Below are 13,793 nucleotides of genomic sequence, written 5' to 3'. Positions count from 1 at the left end.
GTTAATTTTGATTTAGTAGAATAGAACACGCATACACACACGCGCATATAAGTATATATGTATATATTTCTGATAGTGTGACTTTTCATATAAATTCTTTAATTGTGTATTTGAGGTTATATGTCAATTATTTGTTTTCATATATACATATATGTTTTGTAATGTGACAACGTAGTATTGAGAGTTTTATTTCTATCGTTTACCAGATTATTATGTGTTCGATATGGTTTACATATTTATGCTGTACGCAATTCTCCCAGTCGAGGCAGTGTTAATTATTTTTAATCGCTTGATTTGCTAACAAGTAGTTAGTTAGTTTCAATAGTGCTATGTGTATGTTCTATATCTTTTATATTCATTTAGATTATTAATAGCTTGGTTTAAAATCTAGATTATATATATATATATATATATATATATATATGCACGTTTCGTAGTATAGTTTTCATATGTAATTCTTTAATAGAATGATCACGAGTTTTGATTATGTATTTTAGTGACTAATGTTTTGTAATTTTTTCGACAGTGTTATTTATTGTGCTAAGTAGTTTATTTTATAGTGTTCAATAATATAAAACACACACAAACGTATATATATATATATATATATATATGCATATACATCTTTCTTGTAGTGGTGTAGTTTCATACGAAGTGAAATGTTAATTGTTTATTTTATGTTTACTAGATTGTTAATTTTGATTTAGTAGAATAGAACACGCATACACACATATAAGTATATATGTATATATTTCTGATAGTGTGACTTTTCATATAAATTCTTTAATTGTGTATTTGAGGTTATATGTCAATTATTTGTTTTCATATATACATATATGTTTTGTAATGTGACAACGTAGTATTGAGAGTTTTATTTCTATCGTTTACCAGATTATTATGTGTTTGATATGGTTTACATATTTATGCTGTACGCATTTCTCCCAGTCGAGGCGGTGTTAATTATTTTTGAACGTTTTAGCCTGTCGATAGGTTGTTACTTAGTCCCTAGTGTTGCGTTGTGTGTTCTATTTCTTTTATATTCATTTTTGTGTTTGCAATTCTTCAAGTCGTTGCGGTGTCAATTATTTTGAACGTTTTAGCCTGTCGATAGGTTGTTACTTAGTCCCTAGTGTTGCGTTGTGTGTTCTATTTCTTTTATATTCATTTAGATTATTAGTAGTAGTTTGGTTTAGAGTGTAGATTATATATTTATATATTTATATATATAGACATGCATGTTACGTAATGTAGTTCTCATTTATAATTATTTTACCCGAATGTTGGCTAGTTTTAAGTATGTATCTTAAATTAATAATTTTAATTTAATAATGTAGAGTGCGCACACATATATATATATTTCTGACGATGTAACCTCTATTTCTTTAATAATGCAATATTGTATGTTTTATGTATTCGTTAGACTATAAGTTCATTGATTTTATATACTCATATATTTATAGTTTGGTAATGTTGGATTTGTATTATTAGTATAGTATTGGAAGTATTGTTTCTAATATTTTCTGGGTTATTACATGTTTGGCATATATGTTTATATTTATATGTAACTCTCCAAGTTGTTGCTGCGTTGATTGAATAAAATATATTTATATACACATATATTCCTGGTGTTTCAATTATTTCCTTTTGTAGTTATTCTTATTTCTTGATTTACTCGTTTGGTTCGCGACTCGTTTAATTCATTAATTAATTTTATTTACTGATTTAAATTCTATCTTTTGTATTTTACATATTCCGTCTTCGTTGATTGATTGTAGTATATCTTCTTGTTGCTCCTTTTCCTTTATTTTGCAAATTTGTCATATATAATCCTTCTTATTCTTGGTTTATTTGATTGGTTCGTATCTAGTCCAGTTTATTAATTGATTTTATTTACTTTATTTTATACTGATAGTTGGATTTATTTGTCGCCCTCATTTGTTAATTTTTTATTTTGTTTTGTAGTAGCGTGTGTTCCTTGGTGTATACAAATTTTTCTCGCGCTGATTTGCGTATAGTAATTTTGTATCTTCGTTACGGCACGTGCGGAGCGCGGGACGTGACACCCCCGCCCTTGGAGTTCAAATTTCCGGAGGAAATTTGACTGAGGGCGTCTCTGAATTCGCTCAAGGCGGATACAGATGCCGTTGGTTGTTCTCCAGTTTTAGTCAGTGCGAATGTTACTTCCCGTGTTGTTAGTGTGTAAACTGGTTGCACTGGTTCCCCGTTGGTCCTTTTCTCCCGGATCTTTGTGGCGATTCTCTCATACAATACGTCGTATTGATCAAATTTGCATGGTGAGGGTGGTTGTGGTTGCCAATAAGTGTGTCCGTCCTTTGCGTCTAAACAGTTTCTTCGCCTTACTGTGGCTTGTACAACGACCTTTTCCCAGCTCCCGTATGGGTCTACATATTGTGTTCCCTGGCAGCTGCCGCCGTCTGATAACTTGCCGGCGTCCTGGTGCATCCTTGCACATTGTTGGGCAGTTGTTTCATGGAGGTATTCGGCGAATCCATTATGCACTGCCGACGTGTGGGAGTGCATGCCACAGTAATATATAATTCGAGTTATTTGCACCTTGCATTGCCTCACACTGGTAAATTCGAATTCTGAGAGTTGCAGTAGTTGAATATAAATATCTTGGGTTTCTGTCGTTGCAGGTTGTATGCTGCAGTCCCCGATGGAGTTTAAAGAGGTGGTGGTAACGTTGAGGTGATTGTCATTGCAGTCGTATCCAACCAGGCCACATGTTATTTTGATGAGGGTAAGTACGATGACCAGGTGATTCATCTTGCTATTAGCAATTTATTAAATTGTTTCTTACTCTTGAGTTTATTAGAAATAAGAATAACCTTTTAATATATATATATATGTGTATAGAAAAGGAAATTATATTTATACATTTTGTCTTCTCCCTTTCCTCCATTTTCTTTCTTTTTTTCTTTATTACAACTTCGTTTTATTTTAGGTTTGATGTATATGCTATCAGTGAAGATAATTTTATGAAGGCTACTTGAGTTATAATTATATACATATATGCATACGTTTTGGTGAGTAATATAAATGGGATTTATTTTATCGTTATAAATATATATAAGTATATATTATCAATAGGTATAAATGTCACAAATGTAGCTTGGTTTCGTATGTATATATATGTGTGTATAAATATGACAGTTTATTTTATGAGTCACTTGCATTGTCAATGGAAGTGAGTGTTGCAAATATCATCTACTTTAAAACATGCGTGTATATATATTGGTAAACATGAATGAAAATTATATGTATAGTTATTAATGTTGTTTGTTTACAGGTAGATAGCATAAGTATACAAGTACGTTATATTTCAATGGTGCGGAGTATCATTCCTTGAACTAAAAATTCTCTTTCAAGGTGAGTCAGATCATTGTAGACCATCATGCATTGGAGGCATGATATAGCGGGTTGTAGGTTCGCCAGGCTTACATCGCACATGCTGCAGTATGATATTTGTATACTTGCAGGTACTCCGCATAGGAAATGAGTGGGCGGCTCTTCACATAGGTCCTGCTCGTCTGGATCTAGGTTGTCGAAACAATCTTGACAAGGATAGCCGCTATAAAAATGGTAAACGGAGCATATCAACCGAGCACAGAGGCAGGACTCAACCTCCTTCGTCACCTCCAGATTGAATGCGAGCTTGGGTCCGTCTGGGTTTTCTATGTCGGAATTGATGAGTTCGCCACTCGTTCTGTACATACATACAAAAACAATTAATATATTTTCTCTTTTTTTTTTTTTTATATATTTCGTTCGGACCTGTTCCTTTATATGAATATTGTATCCCTGTATATAATATAATATATATGTAATATGTTATGATTATGTTAGTTATTATTTATTATTTCTTTTTTTTTTCTTTTTACCCTCCTCTCACTCTCCTCTCTCTTTTTTTTTTTATTAGTACCTAACATAGCTATCATGATCCTATATTACATTGTATTGGTTATTATTCGTGTTGAGGTGTGTGTGTGTGGGGTGTGCGCGACGGATTTTTTTTCAACATGGTCGCTCGCGTGTATCTCTGGTATGGTGTTGTTTTAATGTCAACAGTAATGTATTATTGAAATAACTGGTTATGATTTTATTTAGTAGTGTTTTGTAATGTTGTTTTGTGTTTCATGGTATTGTGTGTGTAAATACCGCGTGTTACTTTAATGCAATAACATGGGTTATATTGTTATCGAATTTCAATGGTCATTGTTTTGGTTATACGTGACTTGCGTTTATATAAGTCTCGTTTAATTTAGTTAGTATTTTGTGTATTGTGTTACCAGTCGTTTTCGTGTACTACAACTTTATTCTTTGGTACTAAGTTCAGTCATGACTTGTTAATATTTAGTTAGTCTATCGTGGTTAGTTTCTAACCTATTTCTGTGTTTATTAACCTTTCTTATTTCCCTATTAATTTTATTATTGCTTATGTTTGCTTGTATTGCTTATGTTTATTGTTATTATTTTATGTTTGATATGAATTAGTTCCTTTATTAGTGATTAAGTCTTATTTGTTAGATTAACATTGTTTGTAAAAAAAAAAATTTTCCTTTTTAGATTTTTGATGCTGCGTTGCTTACCTGGATCATTCTCACAACATCATCAGATTCTTCGGTATTACCTTGGATACTTACTATGGTTGCCTTCAATCATCCTATGTCTGCGATCATAAAGGTACTGTTTAATTTATTAATTCAATATGTGTATGATATATTGTGTGAGCGACCGCTATTGTGTATTACAAAATATGCTTCTACATGTTAGATATAATAGTTAATACAATATACTATCTTTTTACTCCGGTTCTATCTATTACTAGCTTCCAATTAATCTATCTTAATTATCTTCCTAACGACTTTCTATACTTATCAGCTATTTTATTTCTTTTACTAATCTGTGAAATTCATGCCTGTACACTTCCTTGTATGGCGTTTGATTGTTTATAAGGTAAGTTGCACCTTCACTGTTTTAAATATTCGTTGAACTATCACGTTTCATATTCAAACAATAATTGGAGCACTTGTAGTAATCTTTCTCCCCCTTTTTTTTTTTTCAGGTTACCTGCTATCTGTGTTATTCGATGTACAGTGTCACGCTTTCACAGTCTTGCTATGACGTTTAGTAGTGTTGTATCTTGCATCAAGGCGATCGAAGTTAATCCATTTATTTACTTTCAGCTGGCTGTCGTACATGGTGTTCCGCAAACAGGGATCCATGACCTATTTTGCACGTAAACCTTTTGTATAGCGATTACTTGTTCGCAAGGTAATTTTCACTTCCACTCTTTTAATTATTCATGGAATTAACACGTTTTATACACATAATAATCTTCCTTTTTCTTTTAGGTTTCCTCTATCTGTATTATTCAACGAACAGAGTCACACTTGCTTCTGTTTTAACCACAATATAATTATGACATTTAGTAACCTTGTATTTTGCACTGAAACAATTGAAACTAATTTATTCACTTATTTTAGGTAGCTGTCATACATTACGTTCCACAAACAAGGATTCACAAGCTATATTTGCACGTACACCTTCTTGCATGTTGATTACTCGTTCACAAGGTAACTTTCACTTTCACTATTTTAATTATTCATTGAATTAACACATTTTATATTCAAACAATAATCGGAGCACACTTAATAATTTTCTTTTTCCTTTTTAGGTTTCCACTATCTGTATTATTCGACGAACAGTGTCACACTTCCTTTTCTTCATTTTAGTTTTTATTCTGCGCCAACACGCAAGTTTACTGACACCGATCCAATTATCCAATTGCTTGCCAATAGCATTTAAAATACAAATTTTTGAAAATGCCGTAGCTATATTAACCCAAATATATTTTAGATATAGTATAGTGTGATACCATCTATATTTTCCAAGAGGAATCATAAGATTAGCACTCATGTTATCTACGTCAAATGCTAGATGTAACAACCAATGAAGTATTTTTAATCCAATTATAATCCAATGGCTAGCGTACTTATTCGAATTTTTATATATATCCTTGACTGGTGATTCCCTATTTTCTCCCTTTTTATTTCCTTGAACACGTTGAACTTGCGTTTTTTCGGCTTGAAAATGTTTAGAATCCTTTTCCTTAGTTATCCATTCTTCTTTATTTACTTTATTCGCAACACGTTGGTTTTTCTCTACCTTTTCAGGATGAATAGTTTCACTGGAAGTGCTTACTATAATTAAATTATTATTTATTTGTACGGAACGTTTAGGAATATTTTCGGTAGATTTAGAATTATTCTTTGAATTTTTATTACAAACCTTTCTGCTTATAGATTCTGTTTCGGATATAGGAATAGGCATACTTTTATTCTCTGTAGTCTGATCTTCCTTGCAATTTACTGGCTTGGCTTTGAGTCCGATTAAATTATTTTTTGATGGTTTTATAAAAATTTTTGAGTGAGATACACTCGCTATCTCTTTTTCTATTATGTTTGAAACATTCACGAAATTCGTGGAGCCTTGCTTTTGTATCTTTGCCAAGTCGAACGTGGAGAGGCACTTCGCACTTCCCAGCGGGTCCAATATCTCCGTGGTATTAGGCAGTGGATAATCGTTGCCTATCGTTTCGTCGTTCAGTTTTCTAATTTCCGATTCTTCTGCAAGTTCCTTGGCATTAGTATTGTTTATCTTGTTTGGGAATTCGGAAAATTTCTCGCTGATGATCCTGTCTGTGGTGTCGTGCGTCCTGTTACTATTTAAAGTGACGTTATCCCTTATCACAGCAACGGAATGGTGTTTGCGTTGAAAAGTTGATTGATTCAAATGATCGTTATCCCTCTTTTGACTTAGATTTCTGTCGAGGTATTTACTTATGCATTTTTCTTCCCAGATTATTGCTCTTGCTCCTTTCCTGGCATCTTCCTCTATTCCCGGATTGTTTAGATATTTCCGCGACGGCGGTACAATTCTCCAATCCCTGTGGTTGTTTCCGATGTACTTACTATTGTATGGGGAATGAGCGTTGTTTCGGTTATAATTATTCGGAGGTGTCGGACGCTGGTATCGTATTCTATCGTTCACTTGTTTTAATTCTCGTGTTGCTTTCACTGCTTGGCGGTTATTCCTGATATTGTTGTTAGCGTTCGGAGGACGTACGTTATTGCGTCTGTAATAGTTTGAGGGAGTCGGTCGTGTGGGTCGCGTTCTATCGGTTATTTGTTTCAATTCGTGTGCTGCATGGACGGCCTGACGATATGCGTCTTCTAAAGTGTGGTATCCTGCTAGCTTTACTCGCATATATACCTCGTTCGGAAGTCCTTTAACAAAAGCTTCTCTTACCTCCCAATCTATAGTTTCTTGGATATCGGGGGAAATGATTCCGTAGTCGCCCTTTTCTCCGTCCATTATTGCCAATCTAAGGTTTCTAACTCGGTCCATATAATCTAATATGTGTTCCCCGGGTCGTTGAAATATCGTTCCTAATTCCCCTCTATATTCATTAAGAGATTTCCTTGGGCCGAATAGGTCCTTTAATTTATTTCCAAAATCGTTTAGGCTCCTTAATTCCGTATCTTCGATGGCGAGGAACGCGTGTCCACGGAGTTTATTGGTTAATAATTTTACTAATTGTGGTTCTTGGTACCTAGGAATCATATTTCGCGCGCGCTCGCAAGCTCTTAAAAATTGAAATACCGATGGTCGATAGCCGTCGAACACTGGCACCGATACGATCGCGTCTTTTACTTTAATTGACTGGGTAAATCCACTCGGCTGGGCCGTCTCTTGTTGTGTCGTAGGCGACGATGCGGGTGTATTAGATTCTTGCTTTGCTTTGAGTTCATACACGCCGTTTTGTAGTTCAACGAGTTTTGTATTCATGTCGCGAAAATTCGCATCCCATGCTTTGAGTTTCTCCGATAACGTCAAGACTAAGTCTTCGTCTAATGATTCTAGTCCGGTCGCCATTATTTCTTAGGTATATATTTTATTGATAAATGTAACAACTTTAATCCTCTGTGGAGCGTATCCCACCGCTGCCACCAAAAAATATTGTACTATCTAATGTTACGTTCCTGTTTGTTTGAATTGATTTTAAACCGTTGAATTCGCAAGATTTTTTTTTTTTTTATTGTTTTAATTTTAATTAGTTTTTTTTTGTGTTTGTTTTAATTTATTTTGTTTTGTTTAATTTAATTTAATTTAATTTAGTTCGATTTAGTTGAGTTTCGTCAGGAGGGGAAAATTTACACGATATAATTATATTTAAGATATTGAATCAAGGTTTTCGATTAAAATCTATTTCTAAGTTGAAAGTTTATTGTTACGTACTCGTTTAAAGTCAATTCAAACTTTTGATTTTAATTTAATCTGAAGGGAAAGATTTAAATTTAATTGGCTGTATAAGAAATATTTCTCACACGGTAGTTGCTGCCACCAGAAACAGTCTGAGGACTGTTTCGAATAGAAAAATTTCCTTGTACTTATTTTCGAAATAATCTATTGATAAATTAATTACTTATGGATAGCGTTGACTAGTGTTAGGCTACTGATAAAATAATTTCCACGTTTTTCGGCTAACCTGCTATGTGCAGGGATACTCGCACGGGAGAGGATTAAAGTTGAATAAAAATAAGTATTCGATTTGGTCGCACGGAATTTATCTAAACTTCAGTATAGAATTATTTAAAATTATATATATATATATGTATGAATTGTTTGAGAATTCGGTTCAATTTCGTTGTATAGAATTTATTTAAATTTGAATGTGGAATTATTCAAGTTGATATATATGTATATATAGCGTTTTAGGGACGGTAAAACAAGAGTGTTCGCGTTAATGGATTGGTTAAGATTTTGAATTTTCTTCGTTTGATGCAAATTTTATCTTTACGTTTCCTTCTCCTCCTCTCTTAATTTCGCCAATGGATCTATCATTGAACTGGACTTTAGTTCATTTGTTAGGGTGATTTTTTACCGTTTCGATTTCCTTGCCTTCCGAATTGAGTGATCACGAGAAAATGATTTCAATGATCCTCTCTGTGTGAGGTTCGTGTGATTTCGCAAGCCTTGCCCAAAGATGGGCAGTATTTTGCCAACAGTGGGAGGAGGAATGCGAAGATCAATAGATGGTTCGATAGTCGAAACACCGTTATCCACAACCCAACACAGCGAATGATCCTTCGGTTAAGATTCAGAAGGGAATTATTCTGTTTTATAATCGTATACAACGATGGCAAGAATGAAAATATCGGTTAATTAGATCTAATGATGATAGTCTTCTCTGCGTAAGACTCGTGTGATTTCGCAAGCCTTGCCCAAAGACGGGCAATGTTTTGCCAACAGTGGGAGGAGGAATGCGAAGATCAATGAGTGTTTCAATAATTGAAGACACCGTTTTCGCAAGCCTACGCAGCGAATGACCCTTTGTTTATTCTCAAAATTGAAACGAAATTGAATGTATTAATTGATGATAAGTAAATCGGATTCGGTTCCTGGATGTGGCGAAATTACTAGAGAAGAAGGAAATTTTATAAAATTGAGACTCTTACCTTGTTCCGTCAGGGGCCATCGCCTCGTAATAGTCGTCGGTGAATTTTTTTTTATTTGGTTTAATTATTCGACTCAGGTATAATTATTATTAAAACTTTAGTTTATTTATTTTTGATTAGAAATACACTCGGAATAAGCTTGCGGCTTATTTATTCGGATTAACGTCGCGGATATAAATATATTTATTTATAAAGATGTTTTAAATCTCGCCAATGGAATGAACACTTAGAAAGATTTCTAATTTAATTGTGACTTAAACTGAGCAATTAATAAGAGACCGTCGAGGTGCAATGCGCGATAGACGACAATATATTGACAACAAAATAACAAGCCGAAACGTAACGTACAATTAGCGACAAAAAAATGGACTGAAACGTAACGTATAATTCGCGACAGAATAATGGACGATGTTCTGTGTTGCTGCGTTTATTTATAATAACATCCCCCACAGGGTGGCGGTCAACTGGTGGTTCGCTTCCGTGGGAATCGGGATGCTGCAGTTTGGGGTTCCCGAACTCGTACGTGAGAGAATGCAAATTCTGTAATCGTTGATGTCTCCTTTGCTTCGTTATCTTGTCTTTTAACTTCCAGATTCCCATCGCGGGTACGTGAGAAAATGCAAAAATCTGTATTTCGACTTAGTTCCCATCGGTTCTATTTTCTGCTGAGGTAGCGTCTAGGAGGCTGGAGCTTTCCATGCTGGTCTAGTCTTTTCTCGAGAATTTTTATGTTAATACTGTGGGAATAATTTTTGTTCTTCGGCGCGTGGAAGGGCCGGTGGCTAGAGTCTCATTATTATATCGACACTTGCTCCGGCAACACGCGCGATCCGCCACTCTCCCGCAATAAGGATTTCTTCTGATTTATCTTCCGTGAGTTTGGTTTTGAAGAATATTTCCATGCTATGGTTGCTTCCGGGATTTAATTTGATTTTCGATATTTGCTGTTTTCGTGGTTTTGATCTCTTTTCCTATTTTGTTGTTTCAGCGCAAGAGAAAGTGGGATTCCGAAGAACCGTGTGTGATTCCGAACGATGTATTCAGCGCATGACGCGTTGGCAGTTCCATCCTGAAGCTTCTTGATTTCGATTTTGCCGCTTTGGATATACCCCGTTCATATATTAGTTATATATATATATATATATTTATTTATTTATACATTTTAAATATATTTCTTTAGTTTTATATTTTCTTTTTACTCCATTATATATATATATATATTTTTTATACAAAGTAATTTTCGCATAATAAAATTGTTAACAATGTGTTTTATGATTCATTTCTCGCGGCTGATTTCCACCAATCCCCGGCCTTCCTGTCCCGTGTCTTTATTTATTGCTACCTCGGCTCGACGTTCCATTTTGTATTAAATATTTATTTTCGCTGTTCTTTCCTTTTCCTTTTCTTTTCTTTTCCCTATCGAAGGTATAATTTTATTATTATTATTTTTTTTGTAACACGTACGAATCAGTGCGCGCATGTTTCAAAATGGCCGCTCGTGAACGTCCCTCGCATACAGTGACTTCTATTGATCTCGGATCTATTTATCGATTATGTGTAAATCTTGTTTCGGCGTTTTGACGTATAGTTGAATTGAGAAATATTGTATTTTGTATTTATCTAATGTGTATAATTATTGCGTGTGTTCCGACGTGCGCGTATAAATCTAACATGGCTGCTCGCAAATGTCATCAGTGAGGTTACAGTGGCGGGTCTTTAGTTTTATCGAACTGATTTTTCTGTCTGTCGCTCGTTTTCCCTTATTCTACCGCAATTAGACTATATATTTATTGTTATTATTATTGTTAAAATGACAATAGTATTGTTCATGTGAATATATATATATATATATATTTATATTGTGTGTCATTTTAATGTGACTAATGTTTTGTAATTTTTTCGATAGTGCTATTTATTGTGCTAAGTAGTTTATTTTATAGTGTTCAATAATATAAAACACACACAAACGTATATATATATATATATATATATATATGCATATACATGTTTCTTGTAGTGGTGTAGTTTCATACGAAGTGAAATGTTAATTGTTTATTTCGTGTTTACTAGATTGTTAATTTTGATTTAGTAGAATAGAACACGCATACACACACGCGCATATAAGTATATATGTATATATTTCTGATAGTGTGACTTTTCATATAAATTCTTTAATTGTGTATTTGAGGTTATATGTCAATTATTTGTTTTCATATATACATATATGTTTTGTAATGTGACAACGTAGTATTGAGAGTTTTATTTCTATCGTTTACCAGATTATTATGTGTTCGATATGGTTTACATATTTATGCTGTACGCAATTCTCCCAGTCGAGGCAGTGTTAATTATTTTTAATCGCTTGATTTGCTAACAAGTAGTTAGTTAGTTTCAATAGTGCTATGTGTATGTTCTATATCTTTTATATTCATTTAGATTATTAATAGCTTGGTTTAAAATCTAGATTATATATATATATATATATATATATATATATGCACGTTTCGTAGTATAGTTTTCATATGTAATTCTTTAATAGAATGATCACGAGTTTTGATTATGTATTTTAGTGACTAATGTTTTGTAATTTTTTCGACAGTGTTATTTATTGTGCTAAGTAGTTTATTTTATAGTGTTCAATAATATAAAACACACACAAACGTATATATATATATATATATATATATGCATATACATCTTTCTTGTAGTGGTGTAGTTTCATACGAAGTGAAATGTTAATTGTTTATTTTATGTTTACTAGATTGTTAATTTTGATTTAGTAGAATAGAACACGCATACACACATATAAGTATATATGTATATATTTCTGATAGTGTGACTTTTCATATAAATTCTTTAATTGTGTATTTGAGGTTATATGTCAATTATTTGTTTTCATATATACATATATGTTTTGTAATGTGACAACGTAGTATTGAGAGTTTTATTTCTATCGTTTACCAGATTATTATGTGTTTGATATGGTTTACATATTTATGCTGTACGCATTTCTCCCAGTCGAGGCGGTGTTAATTATTTTTGAACGTTTTAGCCTGTCGATAGGTTGTTACTTAGTCCCTAGTGTTGCGTTGTGTGTTCTATTTCTTTTATATTCATTTTTGTGTTTGCAATTCTTCAAGTCGTTGCGGTGTCAATTATTTTGAACGTTTTAGCCTGTCGATAGGTTGTTACTTAGTCCCTAGTGTTGCGTTGTGTGTTCTATTTCTTTTATATTCATTTAGATTATTAGTAGTAGTTTGGTTTAGAGTGTAGATTATATATTTATATATTTATATATATAGACATGCATGTTACGTAATGTAGTTCTCATTTATAATTATTTTACCCGAATGTTGGCTAGTTTTAAGTATGTATCTTAAATTAATAATTTTAATTTAATAATGTAGAGTGCGCACACATATATATATATTTCTGACGATGTAACCTCTATTTCTTTAATAATGCAATATTGTATGTTTTATGTATTCGTTAGTGTTACGTTCCTGTTTGTTTGAATTGATTTTAAACCGTTGAATTCGCAAGATTTTTTTTTTTTTTTTATTTGTTTTAATTTTTATTTGTTTTTTGTGTTTGTTTTAATTTATTTTGTTTTGTTCTAATTTAATTTAATTCAATTTAGTTCGATTTAGTTGAGTTTCGTCAGGAGGGGAAAACTTACACGATATAATTATATTTAAGATATTGAATCAAGGTTTTCGATTAAAATCTATTTCTAAGTTGAAAGTTTATTGTTACGTACTTGTTTAAAGTCAATTCAAACTTTTGATTTTAATTTAATCTGAAGGGAAAGATTTAAATTTAATTGACTGTATAAGAAATATTTCTCACACGGTAGTTGCTGCCACCAGAAACAGTCTGAGGACTGTTTCGAATAGAAAAATTTCCTTGTACTTATTTTTCGAAATAATCTATTGATAAATTAATTACTTATGGATAGCGTTGACTAGTGTTAGGCTACTGATAAATAATTTCCACGTTTTCGGCTAACCTGCTATGTGCAGGGATACTCGCACGGGAGAGGATTAAAGTTGGATAAAAATAAGTATTCGATTTGGTCGCACGGAATTTATCTAAACTTCAGTATAGAATTATTTAGAATTATATATATATATATACATATATATATATGTGTATGTATATATCTGTATGTAGGAATTATTTGAGAGTTCGGTTCAATTTCGTTGTATAGAATTTATTTAGATTTGAATATGGAATTATTCAAGTTGTTAT

This window comes from Bombus flavifrons, chromosome 15, assembly GCF_040668555.2.
Source record: "Bombus flavifrons isolate JBK064 chromosome 15, iyBomFlav1_principal, whole genome shotgun sequence".
NCBI classification, from domain to species: Eukaryota; Metazoa; Arthropoda; class Insecta; order Hymenoptera; family Apidae; genus Bombus; species Bombus flavifrons.
This window is presented reverse-complemented; position numbering follows the sequence as displayed.